Below are 22,525 nucleotides of genomic sequence, written 5' to 3'. Positions count from 1 at the left end.
CACTCTGTCCATTTCAAAAATAAAAGGGACAAGTGCCAACTCAGAAGGATGTTATAGTGGAATTATGCAAGGATGACGCAACGAGGGATTGCAAATGTTACACTAAGATGTTGGAAATGCGTCCCGAGACACAAATAGTGTTATAAAATTGAAAAAATATATTGAAAACAAAAACACTTACAGCTACTTTATGATGACAATGCACTTTACAATGTTCGTTACAATTTAACTTGGTTTGACAGCGACACTCGCCACAAGTTTAAAACACTTTATTAGCTAAAGCAGAATAAATCACGACAAAATGACACTGTCCCACCAAATATTAAAACATATTATGTATGAAATAGGTATTTAAACTTATTAAAACTAAGAAATTACAATTAAATTAAATTAAATAATTGGGAGAAGTTTTGTTGGCGTCTTGTCAACGGAGTTGCCACAGACTAAACAGTCGAAACCTCGCATTTATACATAACATCAAAATTAATAATATACACACCGTTGGGATCGAGGCCACCGATGACCACCAAAACATCGACGACGATTATCACCAGCAAATAAGAGCATTCGCTACCGATGTTCCTACATCTCCAATGTCAGACCTTCCATCTGCTGCCGAGTTTATCACTGTTGTTAGATCACTGTCTCTTAATAAAGCCTCTGGGGAAGACAAAATCTCTAACAGAATGATAAAGGAGGCATGCAAGGTATCGGGCGATTGTATCTTAACGGTATTAAACAAATGTATTGCTGAAGGCGTTTTCCCTCGTGTATGGCGTCAAGGCTTTATTAGAATTATCCCGAAAAGTGGCGATAAGGCGACGGACGACCCTAAATCTTATCGACCTATTACCCTGCTACCATCTTTGGGTAAATTACTGGAGCGCCTTATTGTCCCACTATTACTGCCGGACGGACCAAAATTCCACAAAAATCAATTCGGATTTACAGTAGGGAAATCAACTGTAGACGCAGCAATCTCGGTTAGGAGACTGGTGCATTTGTCAGACGAGAACTACGTCTTGGGTGTTCTCTTGGATATCTCCGGTGCCTTCGACAACGCATTGTGGCCAATGATACTTCTTAAATTAAAATCACGAGGCTGCTGCGGTAACATCTATCGACTCATTTATTCCTACTTTTTACATGGTTCAGCCAAACTTAAACTTGGTCATCATTCTGTGTCGAAGGCATTGACCTTGGGATGTCCTCAAGGATCGGTGTTAGGCCCTTACCTATGGAATTTAGGGTTCGATGACTTTCTCGCGATTCCTTTACCTCACGGCTGCTCACTTACGGGTTACGCGGATGACGGCCTTCTGCTCATTAAATCGAATACCCGAGCCGGGCTCGAAAATTTAGCTAATACAAGTTTGTGTCTAATATCTAATTGGGGACAACGCAACCGCCTGACTTTTGCACCACACAAAACGTTTCAATTTCTTCTCAAAGGGAATCTAAAATCGTCTCCTAGCATTAAATTTAATGGAATCTCAGTTAAAAAAAAAACTACTGTTTGTTATCTCGGTCTTGTTTTAGAGAGAAACTTTACATTTATTGAGCACATAAAATTAATCAGAGGAAAAGCAAAAAATAACTTTTATGCCTTGACAAGGATTTCCACGTCAACTTGGGGACTTTCATTTGACACCTTGCAGATCATCTACGCAGCAACATACCTGGGATGTATTTGTTACGGGTCGCCGGTGTGGGCCGATAGGGCCACAATAGGCGCTGCAAGACGTAAACTGCTTCAAAGCCAACGGTTGGCGTTGATATTCTTGTGTAAGGCCTATCGCACTGTAAGTACTGAAGCTCTGCCCGTCCTAGCAGGCGTTTTACCGGTTGATCTCGAAATACAACGACGCGCGGCTATATATTATTCCACTAGAGAATTTTTGAAAATCGACTTCTTGCTGTAGCGTGAGCGTAGAAAGATCGATAGATTATTTAAACCGCTAACGGACGTCTCCGAGGAACTGATGGTGGAATGGCAGGTTAGATGGGAAACTTCTATTAAGGGTCGTCACCTCTACCAGTTTTTTCCGTCCGTTCATGAGCGGCTGGAGAGGACTTGGATAGAGATTGATCATTGTGTAGCCCAGTTCCTTACAGGTCATGGTAACTTTAAAAGCAAATTATTTTCATTTAAACTTGTCGTTTCACCATTATGTCAGTGTTCAACAGCAAACAGTGAATATGAGCAAACTGCACATCATATTCTGTGGGAGTGTGGTCTATGGCAGCACGAACGTAACATCTTATTAGATAGTTTGCAGCCGACATCCGGTGTTGTTTACTATGAGGACCTCGTTGCAACCAGAGCAAATTTCTGTGCTTTCAGACGTTTTTCTCATACCTATTATTGGAATCAAAATAACAGCTCCTAAATTATAGGACCCATTAAACTGTAAATTTATATCCGTGGTTCCTGACAACTGAGCCTAACTCAGTAGTCGATCTCTTTTCTTTGCTAAAACTAGCTATTTCTTCCTTTATCTCCCGCTTGCTATGGAGGGAAGTGGAACATTTTTTCTTACTTCTCCTCTTTACTATTTCTGATTAATATCGAAGCGGGTTCCAAGGCAGTTAATTGTTCCCCCTGGGACACACCGAACTTAAGTGTTTCGGTGGTTTTCGTTGGTTTCATTGTAGATCCTGGCTTACAGGAGTTGCAATGACGGGCATGTGTAGCGGGCTAGTCCCATTATGAAAAAAAAAGCTATACCTAAAAAATTACAAATTAGCCAGTAATTTTTCTCGGAAAAACAAAAAACGTGGAGGTGTCAGTATACTCCTTCGGAAAACTAGAAATTAAAACAAAAGGATTATTATAACAGGTGACATAAACATCGATATTCTTAAACCTACAAAAAAATCATTAGAACTCAAAAATATACTTTTTAATTACAATTTTATATCACACATTGATCGTCCAACTAGACTAAAGTCATGTATTGATCATATTTATAATAATATTAAAAACGCTTCAAGTCAGATTCACAATCTTCACTTATCAGATCACAATACTTGCCAGATTCTAGAATTCTCAACTTCAACAGAAACAAATAGGCTTAAATACTGGTATGTTTTTACAAAATGTTATGCTGACGATAATATTAAAAAAATCATGGACTGTTTGTCTAGTCTCAGTTGGAATAATGTTTTCAATGAGAATGATACCAATAATCCTTTCAATATTTTTTATGATACTTTCTGCATGTTTTATAATCTTTGTTTTCCGATTATAAAAACAAAAATAAACGCTAATGCTGTAGGACCTAAGTGGATAACAAGATACCTCAGAAAATCCTGCGTCACTAAACGTAAACTAAGACATGAAAGCTACTTGACGAAATCAGATATAAATATAAAAAAATACAGAGAATTTGATAGGACACTAAAAAATGTACAACATTGTCTAAAAAACGAATAAATAATTTGTATGTAAATAAAGCTAAAAATAAATGCAAAGCAGCTTGGGATGTTATTAAAAAGAAAAATGATGATATGAAATGTTTTCAGAGCATTAAAAATATTAAACATAAAAATAAGATCGTAAGCAATCCGAGTAATATAGCAGATATCTTTAATGAATATTATACTACAATTAATTATACGAAAAATAGCACCAAATGTGATTACAATAGCGTTGAAAACATAAATTGTTCTATATTTTTAAAGCCCTGTACGCCAACAGAAGTAGTCAAAGTTATTAAAAGTCTGAATGACACCAAATCGGTTGGATATGATCATGTCTGTACAAACATTCTAAAAGTATGTGCAGATATCATAGCATTACCCCTTACACATATTATAGAAAGAAAGAAAGAAAACATATTTATTTGTATTATATATTTATATTATAAATCTGTCATTTGTTCAGGGAACATTTCCAACTAAATTAAAGATCTCCATCGTTAAACCCCTTTATAAAAAAGATGATAACCTTGAATAAAGTAACTATACACCAATAACCCTAATACCTATTTTCTCGAAGATCTATGAAAAGCTTATGCACAGCCAATCACTGTATTTTTAAATAAATTTAATATCATTAAGGAAGAGCAAAATGGTTTCCAAAAAAATAAATCAACCACACTTGCCGGCTTTTCTCTGATGAAGACTATAACAGAAAACATATACAATAAAACTCCGGTCACAGTTATTTTTCTTGATATTTCGAAGACCTTTGATTTTGTGAACCATTCAAAACTCGTAAACAAATGTCAACGTTATGGTATCAGAGGACCTGCACTTGATTGGATACAAAGTTATCTTTCGGACAGAACCCAATGTGTGGAAATTAACCATCTGAACAGTGATTTAGTATCCGTACCTTGCAGATCCACTTACCGACCCAACAAATCAGGTGTTCCACAAGGTAGTGTGTTGGGACCGCTATTATTCTTATTATACATATGTCGGCGTGGCTCTCTTTTGTGTGTCAGGATAGCCGACATCGGGATAGGGTATTCAATAAAACACACATTCACGCCTCATTATCTCATTATCGTTTAATCCTAACCCTATCTGGACATATTCCCAACAACGCCCGCCCGTCATCGCTTGCTCAACGCGCTGGAGAGAACAAACGGCGCAACAAACTCCCCAGCCTTGCGCTGTCCAATCACTACACATTATTAAGTCACTTTACACAATCTATATTCACAGTATTAACAACACAATCATCAATTACGCCTCAACAATTACTAACTTTAATATTACGCAATAATCACTTAGTAACACGACCATCTTCAAAACTTATAATCCACTATTCTAAATTCAAATATACCCGCGCTTCTATTTTACAACTAGCCAGTATTGGCGCGAACAGTAACTATATAGGTTTTATGAATGAGGTTGCAAACTATTTTTCACCAATGAGGTTTTAATTATGATTTAGTTATTTATTCTCATGCTCATCTCCGACACATATATTAATGACCTTCCTAATATAACAAACCACCAATATATTTTATTCGCAGATGATATAAGTATTATTATTATTATCCCCAATATAGACCGAGTAAGGACAAAGCACGAATTAGAAATTAATAAAACCTTAGAACGTATCATGCAATGGCTTAAATACAACGACTTACAAGCTAACTTAACTAAAACAAAATATAGACAATTTTCTAACTATAAAAATGTAGCCCAAAACATAACTTTGCAATCTATGCTTCTATACTCACTAATCTATATACCAGTAGTTCCTGAGATTAGCGCGTTCAAACAAACAAACTCTTCAGCTTTACATATGAGTATATATAAGTATATATATTCTTCAGCTTTATATATAAGTATATATATACTCATATATAAAGCTGAAGAGTTTGTTTGTTTGTTTGTTTGTTTGAACGCGCTAATCTCAGGAACTACTGGTCCAAATTGAAAAAATATTTTTGTGTTGAATAGACCATTCATCAAGGAAGGCTTTAGGCTATAAACCATCACGCTCCGACTAATAGGAGCGAAGATACAATGGAAAATGTAAAAAAAAACAGGGCAGGTATGAAATCATAACTTATATCGTCTACCCACGGGGACGAAGTCGCGGGCAACAGCTATATTTAATATACCGTTAATTAAAAATACAAAATGCCACCTAAAAAACGACCATTTTTATCTCGAAATTCGAGAGATGCTAAGAGGATGAGAAATGCGCGTTCTCAAGAATCAGCAGAGGAAAAAGCACATCGATTAAACTCTATGAGAGTTAGTGCCTCAACTTCTCGAGCCAATGCAAGCTCTCCAGAGAGAGAGATGCGATTAGCAGCTGACAGAGCGAGACGAGCTACATCACGTGCGTCTCAAAGCTTTTCTCAAAGAGAACTTAGGCTTAATATTGACCGAGAACAACATGTGTTATCCCGAGAAGCTGAAACTGCTTCACAACGAGAACTACGGCTCACAGCTGACCGAGATCGTCATACATTATCTCGTGAGTCAGAAACCTTCACTGAAAGGGAACTACGGCTTACAGCTGATCGCGAACATCATATTTTATCTCGAGAATTGACAAATGATAGGGTGCACCATAATATTATTCGATCTCTTGAAGATGAACATGAGCATGTACAACGAATAGAGTCGGTACGCGAACATTACAATTCTTTGAGACAAGATCGATTAATAAGTTTGTCTAATGAAAGATTAAGAATCGAAATAATTCGGTCTCTTGAAACGGACGAACAGCGAGAGGCCCGTCTTACCTCAGACAGAGTTCGACATAGTCGTAATAACTTAGATTTACACATAGATGATCAATCTAGAATTTCGGTGGCGTGGTCCGGCAAATATAAAAGTGGGTTTGCTTCTAACTTCGCAATTAATTACAGATCATCTTCTTTAATAGGCAATATGAATGTAGCATGTGTTTTTTGTAATGCTTCAAAGTGGAGTAAGGAGTCGGCTGGTTTCTGTTGTTCTGGAGGTTAGGTTGAAGTTTCTTCAAATATATTTCGTGTCCGACTACAACGAACAGTCGAATATAAGAAATCAATATTTCCCGAATTTAAATACTGAACTAATTTCACAACTTCAAGACATGTTGCATCAGGTTAATTCATATGTATGCAGTTTTAAATCGGCACTAGAAGCTTTTCCTCGATATGATGATAGCAATTATAAAATTGTTATAAATGCCGATAGGCGTCCAACTCAGGAACATCCTAGGCGTTATAATGCTCCATCCACAAATGAAGTTGCTGTGGTATTGGTCGACCAAGAATGTGATAGGCGTGATATTGTTATCCGGTCCAGAGACAATCGTTTGCAACGTATTTACGAAACCTACAGGGCTTATGACAGTTTGCAATATCGTCTGATATGTTGTCGAGGGGAAGATGGTTATTATACCAAACTGATCCGCATACAGGTTCACCTAATTATAATAAAAAGATTTCATGCCTTCAATTTTATTGTTACCACTTGCAAGTGAGGCGGAATAGGTTTGTATACGTTCAACGTTTTCGTGGCTTCTTCAATCAGTTTATTGTTGACATGTACGCAAAAATTTACTTACGATCTAATCAAAGGCAGCTACGCGCTGAAGAATACGTACACCTTCGCGACGCCATGCAGCAAGATAATGATACGGTGAATATGGGCCGTTTAGTTATTTTACCCTCATGATACATGGTCCATGTGGTGCATTTAACGGGAATCCTACTTGCATGCAAGACGGTCGTTGCACTAAAAGATATCCAAAATGCTTAGTGGATGAAACTGTAACAGGACATGATGGATACCCATTATATCGTCGTCGTTCAAGAGACAATGGTGGTTTTACTGTTGAAAAACGAGTGTCTAGACAACAGGTAACTTTAGATAATAGGTGGGTCGTTCTGTATTCGCCTGTGTTGTCTAGAACATTTCAAACTCACATAAATGTTGAAATGTGTAATAGTGTAGAGTCAATAAAATATATTTGTAAGTACATTAATAAGGGCAGTGACCACGCTACATTTGCGTTGAGAAATGAACATTATGAAATTACTAGATTTCAGTCAGGCAGATATATTAGTTCTTCAGAAGCTGTGCGGCGGATCTTAAGTTTCAACATTCACGAAAAATATCCACCTGTGACTCATCTAGATGTTCATCTTGAAGGCGGTCAACGTATATATTTCAACGCCAACAACGATTAGAGAACCCTACACAAACAACTTTATTAGCATTCTTTCGACTTTGCCAAACTGATGATTTTGCAAAATCTCTTTTGTAAGAGGAAGTTCCATCGTATTATACCTACAATAAGCAACGAGGTGTCTTTACTCGGAGACGCCGTGGCAGGCCTGTAGGTGGCGCAGTGTCGATGTGCAGTGTGACAATGGTGTCATCAGTGCGGTGACGAGGATGACACCGCACTTCACACACTGGCCGCGTGTCCGGTCTTTGCGGAGCCTCGCGCCGAACTTGTGTCTGCGCTGGGTGGAGTGGACGTCGCCGAGTTGTCGGCTGTCATCGCTGCAGCGATCGGCAGCCGGGCGGCGTGGGATGCATTGGCCTCCTTCTGTGAAACAGTGATGTCACAGAAGGAGGCGGCAGAGCGCGTTCGGGAAACTGACCCCAGCGCGCCCGCCATACGCCGACGTCGAGTGGGGCGGCGCAGAGCCGCCCATGAGCGCGCTCTCCCGCCCTAACTAGGGTTCTGGGCGACGGCACGGGGGTGTCTGTCGTCCGAGTATATTACCCACGGCGGGGGGCCACATTCGGTGCTATGGATGCGGTCCCAATATGAGGCGAGGAGGCCGACGCTCTTTACACGTCGGCCTCCACACAACACAAGAAAGTGACCTACCGGCCCACATTACTGGCCGGTGGAAGCCCGCGGTCGGTGTATGAAGGATTGCAACGCATTGCCATACACCGACACAAAAACGCGGATGACGTAGCACGGCGGTTCAGGTTTAGTCAGTAAAAGTCTGACACTACCCATTTCCTTCCCCGAATGAGTGGGTGTCCATGAGGATTCCCCCGCCTAAACAAAAAAAAAAAAAAGGCCTGTAGGTGGCGAGTCAGGTATTTTCAAAGAACATGTTCTTGGTAGAGTGTATACCGTTCATCCTAACAACGCTGAGTGTTTCTATTTGCGATTATTATTACACACAGTGCGAGGACCAACCTCATTTATAGATTTGAGAAAAGTAGACGATGTTGTTTATCCAACGTATCATGCAGCTTGAAAAGCGCGTCATTTGCTTGAAAATGATCAGCATTGGGATGACGCTTTAGCAGAATCCTGTATTAGTGATAATCCACGACGGTTATCCATTTATTTGTAACATTACTAACATTCTGTAATTTGTCAGATGCTATACAATTATGGGAAAAATATAAAGAAGAACTTGCAGAAGACTTTCTTAGGAATATATCTCACAATGATGAAGGCACAACTAATGATAATGTCCGTGATCTTGCTATAAATCAGTGTTCATTGGCTCTTCAGGATGACTTGACAGCAGTAGGCGGTAAATTACTATGTGAATATGGTTTGCCAAAATTGCCAACACCAACCTCAGTCGGAGACGTTACTAAAAGGGAATATTCCGCAGAGATTGGTTACAACCCAATGGAACTGCTGACGACATTAGAAAGCGGTGTCCCAATGATGACTGCAGAACAACGTTCAGTCTATGATCGCATGTGCCAGAGTGTTCAAAATAATTTGGGGACAATATGGTTACTAAATTAATATTAGCTTCCGTTCGAAACCAGGGTAAAATTGCGCTTGCCGTGGCTTCATTAGGGATAGCTGCAACATTGCTACCAGGAGGTAAAACTGCTCACACTATGTTTAATATACCAATTGATTTAGATCGCACGGAAAGTCCAACCTGTAGTATTTCAAGCAATAGCGACAAAGCTAAGGTATTACGCGAGTGTAATTTAATCATATGGGATGAGTGTACGATGGCCCATCGAAAAGGAGTAGAAGCGGTAGACAGAACTTTAAGGGATATAAAACAAAATGATCGACCAATGGGCGGTATCACGGTTTTATTTTGTGGTGATTTCCGACAAACCTTACCGGTAATACTACGGGGAACCCGAGCTGATGAGGTTAGGGCTTGCCTGAAAAGCTCTTATTTGTGGCGTGATATACAATCGATGCATTTAACTATAACATGCGAGTGAGAACTGGAGATAATCCAGATAATAGTCAATTTTCTAATACATTATTAAAGATTGGTGAAGGTACCTATCCACAACTACACCAAGGAAAACTTATTTTGACGCCTGAATTATGTTGTACAGTTCAATCTCAAACACATCTGATATCGTCGGTTTACGGTGACAAATATATTAAATAGGGACAATACTTGGCTCAGCGAAAGATCCATTTTAACTCCTCGCAATGATCAGGCATTTGAGATTAATAACAAAATACTGTCAAATCTACAGGGGAAAGCAAAGTTTATAGATCAATAAATGGAATGGTCGATGAACAAGAAGCCACTAATTACCTACCCGATAGAATTCTTAAATTCTTTAATTATGCCCGGACTTCCTTCTCATGAAATTTGTTTAAAAATTGGCATTCCGATTATTCTACTCCGAAATTTAAAACCACCACAACTTTGCAATGGAACTCGACTGAAAGTAACCCAGTTGCAACAAAATATAATCGACGCTCAAATTGTAACAGGTTGCGGTGCAGGAGAAACCGTCTTTATCCCCAGAATACCCATTATACCAAATAATTTTCCGTTCCAATGTAAAAGAACGCAATTCCCGGTATCGGTGTGTTATGCAATGACAACTAATAAAGCTTAAGGGCAGACTTTTCGTGTTGCCGGAGTAGATCTCGGTGTCAGTTGTTTCTCGCATGGTCAGTTATACGTTGCTCTTTCCCGGGTTAGCAGTTCTAGAAATCTTTATGTTCACGTGCCGGACGCAACAACTTCCAATATAGTTTAAGCCTCATGTAAATGTGATCTAAACAATATTGCCAATACATTAACTTAATAACAGAAGGAGTCACACGCTAACAGATTCGCGGACACAGCTATCTTTTCTGCCAAAAGTCGCTATTACACGCGAACGAAGTCGCGGGCAAAAGCTAGTATGTATATAAAGCTGAAGAGTTTGTTTGTTTGTTTGAACGCGCTAATCTCAGGAAATACTGGCCCAAATTGAAAAATACTTTTTGTGTTGAATAGACCATTCATCGAGGAAGGCTTTAGGCTATAAACCATCACGCTGCGACTCATAGGAGCTAAGATACAATGGAAGGTATAGAGGAAGGGGTGGTAATTTGGAACCCGCTGTTAATTTGGAACCCCTTAATATCTCAGAAATAGACAGCGACATCTGTTAAAAAAACTATACAATTACGTTATGCATATCATAGAATGTATTCACTGCCACTAGCGCCAGTTTTGCATCAAATTTGAACCTGTCATTCAAAGTTGAAATTTTATGGCAAAAGTTTTTTCTTTCATTCGTTTAGATTGTCAAAAGTTTTTATTTTAGTCTAAAACTAATACAGTGGGTGTTAAGGGAAGTACTTTACGCATAAGTTCAAATTGTCACAGGTAAGTTTTAAGGTTTGTTTTAACGAGTTTTAGTTTTCTTAATTATTTGATAACATAGTAAGGTTTTGAATTTGGGACCCCATAGGTGCGGGTAATATGGAACCGGGTACCAAATTACCCGTAGTGCATTAACATCACTTTTTTTCTGATTCCAGTCATGCCTCGAACTCAATTATTACAGCGAAGAAATTAGACAGTGGTTACTCAATTCTAACCGGATATTGACTCCATACGAAATAGCTGAATTGCTGGGACGTGCTTATCTCAGGTGCCAAACTGGAGCTATTCCTGTGGACGTAGTGGTAGACAGAGAACAGCAAACTCTTCTAGAACTCCTCCGAGTAGACAGGAATCTACATCATCGAATTCTCAATCATCAGTTTCTTCAGGTGACACTGTAGTGTCAGAAAATGCTACCGCACATGCCCAGCCCACAAACGAAGATGACGCTTGTTGCATTTTTTGCTCTAAAAATTACTCCAACTATCGACGTGGTGAAACTTGGATTCAGTGCCAATCATGTGGGTTGTGGGCACATATTGAATGCTCAGGATGCGACGCAGAATATTATATTTGTGATTTTTGTAAATAAATTTATTCCATACTTGTAATTTGGAACCCGGGTTCCATAATACCAGCACCAGAGCTCCGAACACATTTTTTTCATTTTTTCAATAAGGCAAATTATTTCCCTTAATGAGTGGTTTTATTTCGTTAAGTCGTTCCTAATATAAAAGTTAATATTTTTTTTAGTATATAAAGTAATGTTTCGAAATGATTAGTTAAATAGTTTTGCTAAAATACTTAAAAAACAAAGTAGGGTTCCAAATTACCACCCCTTCCTCTACCTAAATCCTAACTTATAGCTTCTACCCACGGGGACGAAGTCGCGGGCAACAGCTAGTATGATAATAGGTATAACTGTAGACAATTACTGTAATTGTAAAGCACATATTAACTACGTATGCACAAACTAAATAAATTCGTTTACGCTTTAAGACAACTTAACAGAACCGCTTCAGAAGCTACAGCAATTAGAGCCTACCACGGTTATATAGGATCAGTTTTACGATATGGTTTCTTATTATGGGGCAACTCAACCTTAATCAACGATGTATTTCTGGCACAAAAACGTTGTTTAAGAGCAATATGTAATGCCGATCCCCTAGATTCTTGCAAACCACTATTTAAAAAAACTAAAATACTGCCAATTTTCTCACTTTATACATATACTGGAAATTGGAATATTTGTAAGAAAACACCCACAGCTATTTGTAAAAGCCTCTGAAAAAAGTGTGTGCAGCAGATCCCACCAAGATTTTTGTACCAGGTTGTAGAACCACTCTATATTATAAAAACTGCATGTTCATGTGTATTAAAATGTATAATAAAATACCCCAAACAATAAGAGAACTTCCATTAAGACGATTCAAATTAAAATTAAAACAATGGTTGTCACAAAAATGTTTTTACACAATTACGGATTTTTTAGAAAATAAAGGAGGTAATAAAACAAATATATTTATGTAAATGTAAACATGTACACCTTTTAATCTATACTCTATACTAATATATAAAGCTGAAGAGTTTGTTTGTTTGAACGCGCTAATCTCAGGAACTACTGGTCCAAATTGAAAAATTCTTTTTGTGTTGAATAGACCATTAATCGAGGAAGGCTTTAGGCTATAAACCATCACGCTGCGACTAATAGGAGCGACAATACAATGGAAAATGTGAAAAAAACAGGACGGGTATAAATCATCGATATCTATACTCTATACTAATATATAAAGCTGAAGAGTTTGTTTGTTTGTTTGTTTGAACGCGCTAATCTCAGGAACTACTGGTCCAAATTGAAAAATTCTTTTTGTGTTGAATAGACCATTAATCGAGGAAGGCTTTAGGCTATAAACCATCACGCTGCGACTAATAGGAGCGAAAATACAATGGAAAATGTGAAAAAAACAGGACGGGTATAAATCATAACTTATATGTATCTTCTTCTACCCACGGGAACGAAGTCGCGGGCAACAGCTAGTATAGTATAATTTTGTAATTCTCTTCCTGCCCGACTATGATTTGATTATTGTATGCCTAAATAGGCTGATTGTAGTACTGGATTATTATTATTTAACACCTGTAACCTACTCAATCAACACAATAAAGATACTTTGACTTTAACATATTACTGAGTACCCGGTGTCTGTTCGTCTGTCTGTCAGCTGGCTGTATCTCAGGAACGGTGATAGTCAGACAGTTGTATTTTTCACACACGATGTTTTCTGGTGATATACAGAAGATGTCAAATTATTTTTATGGACGGAACTGGTGATGTGAGAGTCGGGCTCGGTAACTGTGGATTTTATATAGTGTCATAAGATATAAGTTTTTGAAAAATTACGCCCAGATATGGGTAACATACGGAATATGGATTAACGGTTGCCTTAAAAACTTTATCTTTGACTGTCCTCTTAATAATGAAACTGATCTTCCTGACAATCATTTGGAATATTACAAAATAAAGAATTTGGTAATCGTGTTATCTTGACACCCTGGTATTCTGATCATGATTTGCCTTTAAATAGCTGATAAATAAATAGCGTGATAGTAAAAAAATATCAGACACGCAATTTTTTTAAATTGACAGTGACAAAATTTTAAAGTATAGGAGATGTGGAATTTGTGATGTTAAGACTAAGCAAAATATGAACATAAAAGTGACTTATTTACTAATATTCAGTGCACAGTTTTCACGTTTCTATAATTTTATTATATGTATAGATAATATATTCTTCTTATGGTATTGTTGATGTCAATCATGTCATGTTGATATATTCAAAACTAATCCGATTTAAAAAAATCCTAACTTATATCTTCTATCCACGCGGACGAAGTCGCGGCTAACAGCTAATATAAAATATCTTGGAGTCTGCATTGATAAAAACCTCACCTGGACAAAGCAAATAAAGCATATAAGTGGCCGAGTCAGGAAATTAATACATACATATTTTAAGAAGATGGGTAACACAAAAACCACACTCTGTGCGAATCTCTTCTTATTTTTTGTATATCCGCATGGGGAGTGAGACTAAAAACACATCTGATGAAAGTGGAACGCGTACAACGGGCCACTCTTAAGGAAGCTTATAAAAAACCTAGGCGATTTCAATCAAATAGCCTATGTAAAAAAACAGGTGCATTGCGAGTGCGATAGATATAATATACAGGTGAAAGTGACGTCATACCGATCCCGTGGTCCAGGGGTTAATTATAATAATAATAATAATAAACCCCTCAGGGCGAGTCGTTATCTCATCATGGGAATAACGCAAGCCCAGAGCATATTAGTGCTTTTTCAAACCTTGAGATATAAATAAAAAATGTATCTGAAGGTCTATGTAGGAGCATACATTCGTAGGGCAGCTTGTGGCGAGCTATTTGTGAGAAGCGACACAACGGAACCTGAATGCCCCAGGGGGTCACTCTTTATGGGAACTCCCAGCTCTTTCTTGCCTTAACTGGCTGGGTAGAGAGGGGTCGCTAGAGCTATATGCTCGGGGGTGGAAGTGTCTAATGGCGTAATAACGATGAAACCCGCTCCGGGTCTATGAACCACGATGGTGAAATCGGTGTCGCACCTCTCAACACCCCTAGCTGCTCGCACTGGTGTTGCTCACCTGCTGTCAATCGTGACGGTATCATAGGGGGCCCATCGCCTGCCAATTTATTTACATCGCCATGTAGAGAGGCAGGTGCCATAGTTTTCTGGAAAATCCAAGGAACTAGTCCACATAACATATCACATATATAATAGCCTATTTTTTCTTACACACATTCTTGCAATAGTTTTGTATCTACTTTGGATTCTTCATGTCCATTCTCCCATAGAGCGGAGGTGAATGATCCCTAGTAGATACCCCATCACATATTAGATTAAAGTTCTCAACAAGGCCTCTACATGTTGGACCTTTGTTCCCGTGCAAGCCTTTAAAAAGGACCGGGTCTCTTCACATGAAGAGATCCCGTGACTGTAAAGAGATACAAATAATAATAATAATTTTTATTTCAAATAAAGTTGATTGATAGTAACTGTCGTGAGAATGATTCATTATTAAATGATGTAACGGTTTACTCACACGTATTTATCGGGGTAGCCCGACTAGTTTCGGACTCAACCGGAGTCCTTAATCATGAGCAAACGTGGCGGGATCACGAGTCGAACTGACGTCAGCGGCCGCGCATCTCGCTGCGTAGCGCCGCGCTCGCGCCGTGAGCGGCGGCGGGGTCGGCGACGCCGGTGTCGCGGGTGGGGTTCCGCCGTCGTCATCGTCATCATCCGTGCCCCCGTACTGGCTGAGTCGGTGCATACCGTGCTGACCGCGTCGCACTCCAGACTTAGCGTCATTGAAATGACCCCTCCGCCGCTCACGGCGCGAGCGCGGCACTCGCTGATGTTATAGACACGCTTATCATAGTGGGTTTCAAGTGAGTATTTTCAGCAGATCCTCAGTCTGTTCGTGAGTTTGTGAGAGAAGGAATGAACGAATAGCAATTTTACATCTATACTTCTATACTAATATATAAAGCTGAAGAGTTTGTTTGTTTTTTTGTTTGAACGCGCTAATCTCAGGAACTACTGGTCCAAATTGAAAAATTATTTTTGTGTTGAATAGACCATTCATCGAGGAAGGCTTTAGGCTATAAACCACCACGCTGCGACTAATAGGAGCGAAGATACAATGGAAGAAAAGGAGTTTGTGAAGAAAAGTGAAAATTGGTATGGTATCGAAGGCCTTGGCAAGATCGAGGAAGATTGTTAAAACTTTTTTGTGCTTGTTCAGATTCTCCACTACGAAGCCGATTAAGATAAGATTTTATTACAGAAGTTTCTGTATCGCTTGTATGTAGACTATGTAGTTTCTATAATAAGGTTATTTGGCGAAACTTTTGCTTTTTTTATGAAGGGTTCTCTCTTGTTTCATACACCTTACGAGTCCAGGTGTGATCCAGGGTTTTAGAATATTTTTTCTTGCCGGTAATTTAGTAATCAAGATATTTTCAGATACGGTTTTTGACAAAAGATTTATTAGAGCATCGATAGCTGTGTCAGCGTTTACTATCGAGTAGATAGGCGAGAGATCCATTTCTTGTATAGTTTTGTCAAGGGCAGGAAGGTCAATTTTAGTCCATGTGTGGGTTACATCTACTTTTGAGTTTTTAAAGAGGGTGCAAACTATGGAGGAGTTGTTATCAGTTACTGAGGTGTGAAGGACTAGAGAAATCGATGGTGATTTGGTTCTAAGGATTATATGGTCGAGGCAGTTCGGTCCTCTGGTGGGAGGTGGGGAAAGTGTACGCGGGAAGAAAGCCATGGTAAGCTAATGAATTCAGGTAGTCGTGGGAGCGATTATCAAGTGTGAGAGATTTTATGTCTATATTTATGTCACCGGTCAGAATAACTGTTTTGAATTTAAAAAAGGTGGGTAATAAATCATTGAGAACGGAAGAGAAGGATGCAGTATTTGCAATTGATGGTGATCTATAGATACATAAGATGGAAAAATCAGACCCGACCTCCACCGCCAGACCGGTAGCGCAATCATTTAAAGCTAGTTCTCTACAAGAAGCACCAAGAACAGACCTGACATAAACAATGACACCATCGCTCTGATTTAAATTTTTGATAGTTTTTTACAAGGTATAATTATCCAGCTGCGGTAAATTACTGTTGCTAGAGCATGAAAGCCAGCATTCCGTTAAAGCAATAAGGTCTAAATCTATGGAAATTCGTTTAAGTAATGTTTTTAGGCTTAAGAAATTACAACTAATAGATCTTATGTTCTGAGTGAAGATTTTTAGGTAATTTTGTGGTTGTTTGATTAAGGATAAAACCTGTTCAGGACTACAAGTATACGATTCCGATACAGAAATTTGGTCAACGTTGTCCATGGGTGTATTTGCGTGATCAAACATTTGTATTTGTGAGGGTTGTTAGGGTTGGAAGATTGTTATAAAGCTGGATTTTAGGTTTTATGTATGTTGAAAAGGGAATATAAGTTTTTAGGAATAGTGTGAAGTATTGTTGAGTAGTATATGGGACTAGCTGTTGCCCGCGACTTCGTCCCCGTGGGTAGAAGATATAAATTATGATTTAGGTATACCTGCCCGGTTGTTTTCACATTTTCCATTGTATCTTAGCCCCTGTTAGTCGCAGCGTAATGGTTTATAGCCTTCCTCGATAAATGGTCTATTCAACACAAAAAGATTTTTTCAATTTGGACCAGTAGTTCCTGAGATTAGCGCGTTCAAACAAACAAACAAACTCTTCAGCTTTATATATTAGTACTAGCTGTAGCCCGTGACTTCGTCCACGTGGCACGTGGTTAGAAGAACTTGAACCGTTTTTTCCTCATTTTCCATTGTATCTCCGCCCCCATTAGAAGCAGCGTGATCTTATGTAGCCTATAGCCTTCCTTGATAAATGGTCTATTCAACACAATAAGAATTTTTCAATTCGAACCAGTAGTTCCTGAGATTAGCGCGTTCAAACAAACAAACTCTTCAGCTTTATATATTAGTATAGATAGATAAGAGTGTGTGTATGAGTGAGTCAGTTTGTAAGATTAGCCAACATATTTAGGTATAAAGAAACATTATGATATTTAAATATAAAAAGTGTGCAAAAAACACAGAACATTTGACGTATACTAGCCAGGCATTACTGTTCGAGAGAAGCTGTTGCAATTGTTTTTCATTCTTTAATAAAGTGTAGGGATTATTTGCGCCCTTCTTTAACATGACGCGCCCATTTGAAGTCCAACAGAAAGCATAATTGTTGTCCTCCGCAAATTTTCGTGCATCGTAGAATAATTTTCTGGTCGGCGTTGTAATAATAATAATAATAATAATAGCCTTTATTTCGGACAAAATATCCATAAAGTGTTAGTAACAGAACATTCTTATAAAACTATGTTACTAATTGTTACAAATAATAATAAATAAAATAAAATGCTTAATGTACCCTTAATTCATATATTTTCCTTCCTCACCGGGCCTGCAGGCATGCCTACGGGACCAGTGCATCAGGAATGGACAGTCTGGTTTCTCAACAATGACCTTCAGGATACTGTTAGAGCTTCCCCGCATCCTACGCCTCAATGATGCCGTCCTCTTTCGCATGATAGCCTCAAAACTATCTACGCCTGCCTCAACAAACATACCCGACGCGCTACAGAACCGTGGAAGCCCCATCAGCACCCGGAAGGCATTATTATATTGCACACGAAGAGCGTTGTAGGCCCTCTGCGTATACGTGACCCACAGACTGCAGGTGTAAAAAGTCTGACAGTAGGCCTTAAATAGAGTAATTTTCACTTCTGCGGTATACCTCGCAAACCTGCGGGCCAGCATATTACATCGGACCGACAACGCTCTTCTCTCTCTCTCCATATCATCATCGTCACTGAGTACCTCATTCAAAATATGGCCAAGGTATTTAAATTGACACACTCTCTTTAGTGCTACCCCATAAAGATATACAGGAGGAATCGTCATGGGTTTTTTGGAACCAACACGAAACACCATTACCTCACTTTTCCTAACATTGTACAGGAGACCATGCGACGTGGCATACTGTTCACACACTCCAAGCAACCGTCTGAGTGCATCAATCGAAGGACTCAGCAGCACCATATCATCCGCATAGCTTATACTATTCACAATCATACCATCAATTGAGCATCCGACACCAGTGCTACTGAGCTCCTCGATCAACTGATTAATGTATAGACTGAAGAGCGCCGGGGAGGTCAAACCACCTTGCCTCACGCCACACTCCAGCCCATACCCACCAGAAAGTGCCCCCGACCATCTGACCTGGTTAATTTGATTATCATACCAATATTCAAGGACGTTAACAAGCTCGTCGGGTATACCTTTCTTCCGCAGTTTTGCCCATAAGATATTATAATTAACCAGGTCAAATGCCTTGGAGAGGTCCAGAAAAGCAGCATACACAGGTGTATTTCTGTTAGTATAGTACCTAACTGTGTGCTTGAGCGCCAGAATAGCAGTCTTAGTGGACAGCCCAGCCCTAAAACCAAACTGTGAATGATGTGGCCTCAGCTGTCCACTTATTCTACGCTCAAACACACAGTCAAGAACCTTAGCTGCTACAGTGGCTAAAGAAATTGGTCTGTAGTTGTCTTTATCTGATGTATCCCCTGTCTTACTCTTGACTATAGGCACAACTATCGTCCTCATTAGATCTTCAGGTAGATAAGAATGCCTCACACAAAAGTTATACAGCATGGATAAGACCCTAGGGAGATGCGGACCTGCATACTGAAAATGTTCAATACTCAGGCCATCATGCCCAGGAGATTTGCCTCTAGTCATAGATTTAATAATGACTTTTATCTCCTTTGCCGAAATATTTAATGGCTTACCGGACATGATGCCCCCAGCGACACGTTCTTGCTCCTCCACCTGACGCGGAGCTACCGCAAAATGCCTCCTAAACATGTCCGCAATCTCTTCAGGTTTGCTAACGCCATCCACGCTCACCGGAACCGTAGGTTTCGGATTTAACCTCTGAGTAGCTTTCCAAAATTTCTGGAAACGCTTACGCCCATGCTCTGTCGCCAGCATGTTCATTTTTATTTGGTCCTCATTTTCCTGACATTCCTTTAACTTCCTCTTAAATACCTTTCGCTTTTCATTCATCTCCACAAATAGCATACCATTACGATGTTTTCCATGCCACACCCAGTTCATAAAAGCCTTTCTTGCATCTCCATGAGCATCCTTAACATACTTATTCCACCCGATCACCATCCGCCTTTTCTTACCCTCACTCACGAAGCCAGAACTGCCCTCTGCCGCTTCCCGAAGAGATGTTACTATATTATTATAAAAATTATCAATTATAGTTCGATGATTCTTATCTCGACAAAAATGATCACAGCAATATCCTAATTCAGAAGGAAAGTCTATCTTTTTAAGTTTTTCCATACATAAACTATAATAACGGTCCACCTGTGATGCATTTCTTTCCCCCCAGACAGCCTTATCTATAATTTTAGTCGCTTGTAAAGAAACATCCGTTGGCCTCACAAACCCCAGATTAATTTGAAAAGTAAGTGGATAGTGATCTGACCAATAGATATCCTGGACTACTTCAACCTTCTTAACTGACTTCCACGCCATTTCAGTCACCAGGCAATGGTCAAGCCAACGTCTACTTCCATAAACATCACTGACAAAGGTGTACGTTTTAGAGTCCATACCCAGCTTTTTATAATCGGCACAAATCCAATTTTGTTCCTCACAAAAACTCAATAATTCCCTATTAAATACTTCACCGGGGTGAGCATTAAAATCTCCTAAAATATATACATATTCTACATTAACGCTTTCAACAATAGCCGCTATTTCACCTAAGCAATCACAAAATTCATTTAAGTTATTAGGAGAATCCGTTGGCATGTACACACTAAACAATAACAAAACACGATCGGCGCAAGTCGCTTTAATAGCTGCTATGCGGTCACTCATAGTGTCTATAACAGAAACAGATGTAAACACGGACTTTCTCCACAAAAGTGCCACGCCACCGTATGGTCTCATATCCCCTCAATATTCCTACCGACGTATCGACCGCCGATTTACCAAAGTAACCAAAGTTTGCATCAACATTACCTAGTAAAGAAACCTCACTTGGCAACAACCACGTTTCTTGTAAAGCAACAACATCCATAGTTTTACACAAATTTTGTATACATACAGTCGACCTTTTTAAAGACTTACAATTATAACTCACAAAATTAAAACATAGATTACTATCCAATTTAGATTGCATATTATCCATTAACGGGTTATATTATTGTTTACATTGACACTCGCCTGCAATGCACCATGCCCACGACCGGTTATTCCACTATAATAAACATACCTACGGAATGATACACCTGTCGGCCATAGGTTTTCATCCATAAAAACATTTAAGGTCCGCTTTGGTATTGAGAATCTATAAGCCGCATAGCCTTTGTTCCTTTTCATATCCACTTTTTGCAGGGAAACTTCAACATTTGTCCTATTTTTAATATATGAAACAATGTCTTCGGTCTTCGTCTCAATATCTACATTATAGATATAAAAAGGAACACTGACATCCGCCGCCTTAAACGAACACTGAGGCAAGGTATCTGCCTTGCCTTTTAACCCCACAAAACGATTCTGTAACCTTTTACGTTGCACTTTAATCCAACCGTCATTTGGCAACTCATTTTTCCAATCACCGTCTTGTTTTAAAACGTCTGACACTAATAGTTTACGCTCACTACTGCTCGACGTTGGTGTCCTTGAAGATTCTACACGCGCCGATGGCTCGACGTTTGGTGCCGCAGTAGGCCTCATTGCTTCTTCTCTTATTAATGCCTTCTCCGGTATCGCCGTCTCTGTCGCGCCAACGTCCAGTCCCGGCGAAACCGCGGTGCTGGCCTCCACGCACTTAGCAATGCTTGATCTATCACAACTAATTACTTGCGCCTGCGGCGAGACAACACTAACACTTACGATGGTATCGTTTAGCATCTCGCTCACACCTTTCGCACACTTGTCAAACTCAGAGTTCATTGACCCCTGCGATGCAATATTATGCGTCATAAGGCCAATCGGACCACTCTCGCATTCAAAACTATTGTCCAATAAACACGCTCCTCTTTTACGAGTCATATTAACGTTCCTATAACGATGATCACACGAAGTTTTTATGCGATTCAAATCATCAATAGTAACGTATTTTTCCTTAATAATCGCCACATCCTCTTGCAGTTTGATTAAATCTCTCAGCAGCCGTGTAGCGTCCAGGTGGTCGAATGTTACTGGTGGAAGTTTGTGGAGATACCTGGCAACAAACACTGGCAATAACTCAGGATCTATCCCTTTTATCAGCGCAATAATATCCTCAATATCTCTTTGACTTGTCCCTTCCTTCCTTCTATTAATTTTTCGGTGAGATGTGTCAACCGACTCGAACAATAGCTTTTTTGCAAGCGTTATTTCCTCCTTTGTGAAAGCAGTTACACAAAGACGAATCATGCTATCTTCATCCATGATTGCCGCTTTATTTTGGATAAAGGCAAGCACCTCGTTGATGACAACATTGCAATTATTACACTTCACGACGTTACTCGCCATTTTTACAAGGTCAATGACCGCTCGACTTGTATGCACTCGCGGCGCACGCGCATACACTCGCACTGCTAGGAGCGGACTGAAGGCGGTTGTGAGCTGTTCAGCGACGTATACTGTTGTAGTAGGTACTTGAAGGCCCAGATGAGCATTGATTTTATTGCCGGGATTGTTCATAGTAAATTGTTTTGCACAAGTTAAAAAATTACTTTTCAAAAGTGTTTTTGGAAATTCCACACTGATACTTGAGGTTTTGCTATCTTTCTTTGACGGTAGTCTAGAAACAT

The sequence above is a fragment of the Trichoplusia ni genome, unplaced genomic scaffold (assembly GCF_003590095.1).
Source record: "Trichoplusia ni isolate ovarian cell line Hi5 unplaced genomic scaffold, tn1 tig00000922, whole genome shotgun sequence".
In the NCBI taxonomy this organism is placed as follows: Eukaryota; Metazoa; Arthropoda; class Insecta; order Lepidoptera; family Noctuidae; genus Trichoplusia; species Trichoplusia ni.
Note: the sequence above shows the minus strand (reverse complement) of the source record.